Genomic DNA, 7252 nt, shown 5'->3' on the forward strand with positions numbered 1-7252 from the left:
CTTCATTTTCATCTAGTTAACTGGGTCTCAAAAATTTGCGGATCACTCTTTTTCACCAGTGTTCCACCACATTCCCTTACATTGAATAAATGCCACCCTAGATTGGCGTCTAATTCACTGGGCCAGTACAGAATAAAAACTTGGGTCCTTTCTTAACAAATTATGAAGAATTTCAGGAAGCTGATCACATCAAAGGAAGTGCAGAATCCTAACTGTGGGCCCCATGTGACTGACTGCACACAGGTCACCTGCCCAGGAAGCTGGCCCTGGTCCAGTCTCTACCCCAAGCAATACCACTGCTACAGGGATTTAAGGATTGAAGTTGGTATTGAAAGGTAGAAACTTGAAGAGCTAGACCACCCCCAGTCCCTGTTGAGTATAGTGATCGGGTCCTAAAACTAGCTTGTGAAAGTACATCTGCTTAAACTGAAGGAACAAAATGGCAGCAGACTCAGAGACTCCAAGAATGAACTAGTGGTTACCAAAGGGGAGGGGTGTGGGAGGGAGGGAGAAGGGGACTGAGGGGTATTATGTTTAGTACACATGGTGTGGGGGATCATGGGGAGAACAGTGTATCACAGAGAAGGGACATAGTGGATCTCTGGCATCTTGCTGCACTGATGGACAGTGACTGCATTGGGGTATGGGTGGGGACTTGATAATATGGGTAAATGTAGTAACCACATTGTTTTTTCATGTGAGACCTTCATAAGAGTGTATATTAATCATATCTTAGTAAAAAACTTAAAAAAAAAGGAAGTACATCTGCTTGAGGTTACCGAGCAGATTAAGTTGCTTGGTAATCTTAGGTTAGAATCACACGGGGTGGGTTTTGTTTTTATTTCTTTAGCCTGTGGAGATTCAGATGACATTTATTAGGGTTGGGGCACAGGTAAGGTAAGTTTCCAAGTGCCCCACCCTGTGATTCTGCTGCCTACCCAGGTTGGGATATCATAGGTTACGACCCTGGGCATCTTAAGGACCTATTTAATCTATTTAGCATCTCCAGTTTGTCATCTCTCACTTCCCTTATTCAGAGGAGGGTTTTATTTGCAGATGATATTTCTTTAGATGAGAATGTTAATAAAGGCCAGGCCAAAAAAGAAAGGCCTAGAGTGTACACAATTAGTTTTCTACTACCTGCCTCAGCTGTCCTTAACTTCTTTCAGAGGTTATCTCTGGTGACTATCAAGGAATCAGTTTCTTGTTGTTCTATTTATACTTTGCACCATCAAAACTATTCTCAGGAAAGGGCTTTATTTTTATACTAAAACATGAAAGACAGATACCAATTAACATTTCAACCCTTTCCAAGATCTTTCCAAGAGATAAGAGGATTTAAGCCAAAATAATGAATCTCTAATTGCAAAATTTCAGGCATTGATAAAATTTTAATAGACCAGAGGTGTCTGTTATGGGGCTTTTCAATTGTTCACTTGTTGATTCATTTATGCTTTCAAGATATATTTAATCAAAATCATTTAATTATCAAGTTATCCCTGCATTTAAGAAAATATTATCTTAAAGGTAAACATACAAAAGAAAATATGGAAAGTACAATTATGTACATATGCATGTATGTATATAAATGAGAGAAAGAGAGAGGGTGCTAGGAAGATCCAGGATAAGGAACAACTAATTCTGTCAGAATCTGACAAAAAAAGGTGAAAAAAGTAGGTATTGTTTGACCTGAATCCTAAGGCAGCATGTATAAATTAAAGAGTGTAACCTTTGGTATAGATATGAATGTCTGCCGTCTGTTAAGCAAAATAAATCTGGGGGAATTTCTTAGTTTGGTAGTTAAGGGCACAGACTCTGGAGTCAGACTGCTCCAAGTTTGAATCCCATCTTCCCCACTAACTGTACAACTTTGGACAATGTATATAATATCTCTGTTCCTTATCTCTTCGATTATAAAACGAGGATAAAAATAAATAAACCATGTCACATAGGTTTTGTGAGAAGATTAATGAGCCAGCACCTACCAAGCACTGAGAATAGTGCTTATTGTATTGCTACTTAACCTTGTCAGGTCTTTGCTTATTCTCTGTGAAATGGGGGAGAATAGGCCAAGTCTTCAGGACTGATTTGAGGATCGATCTGAAGTCGGCATATAAAACATCTCACCAGGGCCAAATGGTTTCCACAGGACTCTAGCTGTGATGTGGGATCAAAAAACTTCGTTTGTTCATTGATTCACTTAGACATTAATGCAGATTACCTCTATGTACATTGCCTTTTCCTTTTATGTAGATTTCCTTTATATAATGTAATTTTATTTTCTGCAGTTTAGGATGTGTGAGTGAGCACAGATCACACATTTAGTGTTTACAAATCCTACAATAAGTTATTTTGTTTTTCCTTTATATGAATCTCTATGATCATACCAAACAATTCAAATGAGGGTGTGTAAAACAGTATGCTCTGAATAAAAATATATAAATAGCTCCTCTTTAATTAATAATCTTTGCAATTTTTAGCAAAATGATACAACCCTGAAAAAATGTTACTGCTCCAAATGCACAGGTGCAAAAAATTCTACAGTTCCCTTTACAGTGCCTTTATCAGAATTATTTTTAGTATTATTAGTTATGTCCCACTTCACTTCAAATGTATTTTTAGATGGCTTACAGAGATACATGCAACAAAACAAAAGTAAAAATAGAATAAAATAAAGAGCAGGTGAAGGGAAAGCAAAAGTGGTAAAATGAGAAAAAAGATCAGATGTTCCATAGATACATCAAATTCATGCTGTAGCCTTTGCACCCTCCTTGTCAACAAAATGCTCCAGTTCCTGCTCGGATTTACTTTTGGCGAACTGGTTGGCATGTATCTGGCTCTGAACTGTGCCACACCCAACCTGGCTAAAAAATCTTAAAGAAATTAAAAAGGACTTAGATGCCAAGAAGAAACCCCCCAGTTCATGAGGCTGACTCTAGCACACCTTCTGGATATACTGATTCTACTATTCTTGAGGGCCTCCTTTACCATCTGAACCAAAAGCTTTTATTTTAAAGTGGTCCCTAGGTGGGACCACAAATTCAGAATTACCCTTGTATTTCCAACATCCTCACCTCTTCCCTTCCTCCTTCCTGCTGTTTGGAGGTCCTAAGACTGGTATGATGGTGCTAGATGGTAGACATGACTGTAATCACTAGTCTCTGCCTTATTCTTTGGGATTTCATTACCTGTTTTCAGAAGACAAATTTATGAGTTTTATATAGCCAATCAGAATTAATAATGCTGATTTCAAAGGTTAGCAATAGTAATGGATGTTTAAATATTTGATACCTTGTTTCAAAGTAGTTAAAATTAGAATCTAGAAGCTAGTTTCGGCTGAATTATCCATTTATTTCCTACTGTTGTCAGGAAGCTCTATAATTGCTAGTTTAATCAATAAATCAATTTGCTATTCATTAACTGAGAAACTGTATTTTGAGATCCCTGTCAGGAACTGGAGAATTTTAAAAATATATAAAATAATGGCTTTTGTCCTCAGTAGACTTCATCGTCTAGTATGCATGTTTTTCCTTAGTACTGTATTTGATCTGGTTCTTTTTGTTCAAAGGAATCATACTTATTTTAAGGGATTACAGGTGTATTTGACATTACATGATGGAAAATGACAAGTTGTCTATACAGGGAGTTTTATGCCTTTTCACATTAAAAATGTATTTACATTAAAAAATTGACAAGTTGTCTATACAGGGAGTTTTATGCCTTTTCACATTAAAAATGTGTTTACATTAAAAAATTCATACTCTAGGTCACACTATAATATAGCTAGAAGTGGACCACAAAAATTGGTTCTGAGCATCCTGGTAGGTATAGCAAAAAGGGGAAATTGATCAGGTATGATATTCACTGAAAACAAGCATGTCAAAAAACACTTTAAACCAATCTTTTAACTGTCTTACCATTCTCTAAACTTAAAGGCATCTAAACCTCTTATCTGCATTCATCTTTTTAATTTAAGTTTAATTTTGTATCTATTACTAAACCATAGATCCATGAAGACAGAGGCCTTTGTTTATTAATTTTTGTATAACACTGAGCCTCACACCTGATAGGACTTTCATAAAATGTTTGCACAATGAAGTAATGAATGAAACTTTAAGACATATGTCAAAAGAAAGAAGTCAGAGTGAAGTTCCCACTTGCAAAGCAAATGGGCTGGGAAGGCAGGTTAACTGATCAACTGTGGGAAGAGATGAAAGTCTTAAGTGGATTTCTCTGTGTGTATAGAAATAATTACTATGGTGACTTATCATTGTATATGAAGGGATAAGATGTGATGTTGAAGATAATGGTTTTCCAGAAAGGGAGAATTATTGAACCCAAATACTTCATTCCAAAGATCAATCAATATCTAAATCTCAATAGGATAATAATCTGACTTCATTAGATAAATGGTGTTCATTTGCTTCAAAACCAAGGGCTGTATTTATTTCAGGTTGTAAGTTCCCCACTAACTTGTGTCTTTAAACACGTCCTCAACAATTTATTGAACGCTCTAGCATTTATTATTGTTATCTGAAGTTTAGAAATACCTAGTCAAATGACTGCATTTGTAATATTGTAGACGGTATTCTTTTGGTCTTTAATTTCAGGGCTTTATATAATGGTTATCTGAGTTGGAGTTCCTTTGGGCATTTCACCCAATCTCCTTTTCATGCATGTATGCATTCAGCAAGCACTTACTTTGTGCTTACAGTGTATTGGGCACTGTGGGCAACAAAGACATGATACCATCAGTCAGGGAGCTTAGAGTCAGGGGAGAGAAATAATGACAGCCCACTGGGGAATCCTTGATTATAGGTGCTGTGGAGTGGTGCCGAGTCCACCACGGTCCACTAGAGGTGCTGTAAGAGGTAACTTTTCGGCTTGATTTTGGGAAACAAGACAGATGAGGGGGTCACTGGACCTGGTCTTAAAGTATGTAAGATTTGGATTCCTAATAAAGGAACAGAAATATGGAGGTAAGGAAATGCAAAATTGGGGGAATGGAATTTGGGCTGAAGGATCTTAACTCAGAAGGAGCTTGGACCATCCTACACAGCTGTCTGAAGAAAGAGGAGAAGGAAGACACAAGGACATTAAAACCTTGCTGGAGGGGAATAGCAAAATCCCCGTATTATGTGAAGTGAATTAGTTAGCGGGGTATAGAGGAAGCTATGTGCTACATTTCATGCTCTTTAAACACATGCTGCAGATCAATGTCAACCAGAGGTTGAAGCACATTTTCCAGAACAGGCAAAACCATAGAGACAAGAAGTGGATTTAGTGTTTGTCAGAAGCTGGGGTGAGGGGCATGTAGGGAGTGGGGGTGACTGCTAATGCGCGTGGAGTCTCCTTTGGTGGTGGTGAACACCTCTGGGTTTAGGTAGTGATAATGGTTGCACAACTTTGTGAATATACTGAAAACCACTGAATTGTACATTTTGAAACACTGAATTTTATGGTGTGTGAATTAACATCACATTTTTTAAAAATAAGTTTTAAAAAGTCATACATCTGCCACTATTTTTAAATAGTGCTCACTTAACTTTTTTCATGTGTATTATTTGTTCCTTAGTCCTCTTGTGTTTGCGCTGTATTCTTATTTGGCTACCTCAGATCCTGTTCTTCATGTCCTCTTCAGAGTGGCAATTCTGTCTTTTTCATCACAGCTCTGACAGTGGCCTTGCTCCAGCGCAGCCCTTCAGATCTCATTGACCCCACTGTGGAAGACAAGGCCCCGTCCCAGCAGGAAGTCACTGCCACCTGATGGTTTTCTTTACCTGACTTCACACCTTGACACAGCAGGGGAATTGTGCAGAGAGATTTGACTGGAGTTCAGGAAACCAACTGGGCATTGAAAATGAGTTTTAAATGTCTAAGGTTTAACCTTGGATCGGTGGGAGTAAGAATGGAAAAGAAAGGAGGGAAAGGAGAGATGATCATGTACAAGAATGGACAGGAAGTGGTTCCAGATTTCATCCGGGATAAAGTCAGAGCAGCAAAAGCTAAATTATATTTTAAGTGGCACAACTTCTTGAATTTATTTCCTTGTAGTTTCTACTGGAAAGGTATATATTATAATACAACACATTGTATAGTGCCTGGCATATAGTAAACATTTGATAAATTATAATGACTTTTGCTAGGATTTTTTATTTTGTTTTTTCTTCTTCCTAGAAGACTCTTGCTTCCAAGCCAGTTCATTAATCATTATCATCAATAAGACATAGGAATTAATATCCCCATTGTATAAATAAGACTGCTGAAAGATGAGCAATATTAAATGACTTGCCCAAGACCATGCAGTTAGGAAGTAACTTGACCTACAGTCCTTGGCCTGCACCTCAGACTGTGATTTTGTACAAAGAGCAAATCCTGTTAGTTCTAGATAGAAGTCGGGCAATGGAACAGGGTGATAGAATCGAGGGAAGCAAAACAGAGATGAGATTTAGAAGCAGAAGTGGATATGATGAGAGGGCCAGGAAGAGCAAGGTCAGTTGAGGAAATCTCTGTAAAAATAAGATGGATCACAACAAGAGCTTTGGGGATTTGAATTGGCAGGACAGAGCCTGCTAACCAGCTCAGCAAGAAGGGCAGGGCGTCTTCTCCACATGCCAATGCCTTGGAGCTTGGATGGGGAAAGCTGAGCAGCTCTGGGAACCTAAGCAACCCGGAAGAATGGGGCCAAGTAGGGCAAATCTCACAGTAACAGTATTTCTAGAACTATGCTTTTTACCTGTTGCCATTGTGAATTTTCTGGCCGCTTCATCATGAGGTATGAAGAAAGAAAGGTTATTTGGAATCAAGGTCCTCTGTAGGGTGAGGACTCTAGATAATGAGCAGTTGACTTTCACCAAAGAATAGCCTACAGGTAATGCTGGGTTATCATAATTCCATTGCTCCCTAGAGAACCAATAACTATTTTGTCTTAAAACCAGTCTCCCCTTTGATAAATCCCAATGTCACATAATTCTCTGATAATCATCATTTATTTTGTAACATTACAGGCTATTGTTTTACATATTTATGCTGTCCCCTCAATGAGACGATAAACTCTTGCCAAGACTGGTGTAGATATTCTTATTTTCTGATTGGCCTATGGACACTGCTTACTATGTTACATTCATTGATCAAGCACTTGATTGATAAACAGAACACTTGAATCAAACACAGAAATGACTCCCCAGAACAGGAGCCTTATATGGCCAAGGATGGGTTCCCTGGGAGGTGGATACTGAGATGGAAATTACAG

The 7252-nt window shown here is 38.1% G+C and overlaps 1 pseudogene; it reads left to right on the forward strand.

The window, feature by feature from the left end:
* Positions 1-2782: 2782 nt before the first annotated feature.
* On the forward strand, positions 2783-2927 carry LOC108384550 (short transmembrane mitochondrial protein 1-like; annotated as a pseudogene).
* Positions 2928-7252: the final 4325 nt, after the last annotated feature.

This window comes from Manis javanica, chromosome 4, assembly GCF_040802235.1.
Source record: "Manis javanica isolate MJ-LG chromosome 4, MJ_LKY, whole genome shotgun sequence".
In the NCBI taxonomy this organism is placed as follows: Eukaryota; Metazoa; Chordata; class Mammalia; order Pholidota; family Manidae; genus Manis; species Manis javanica.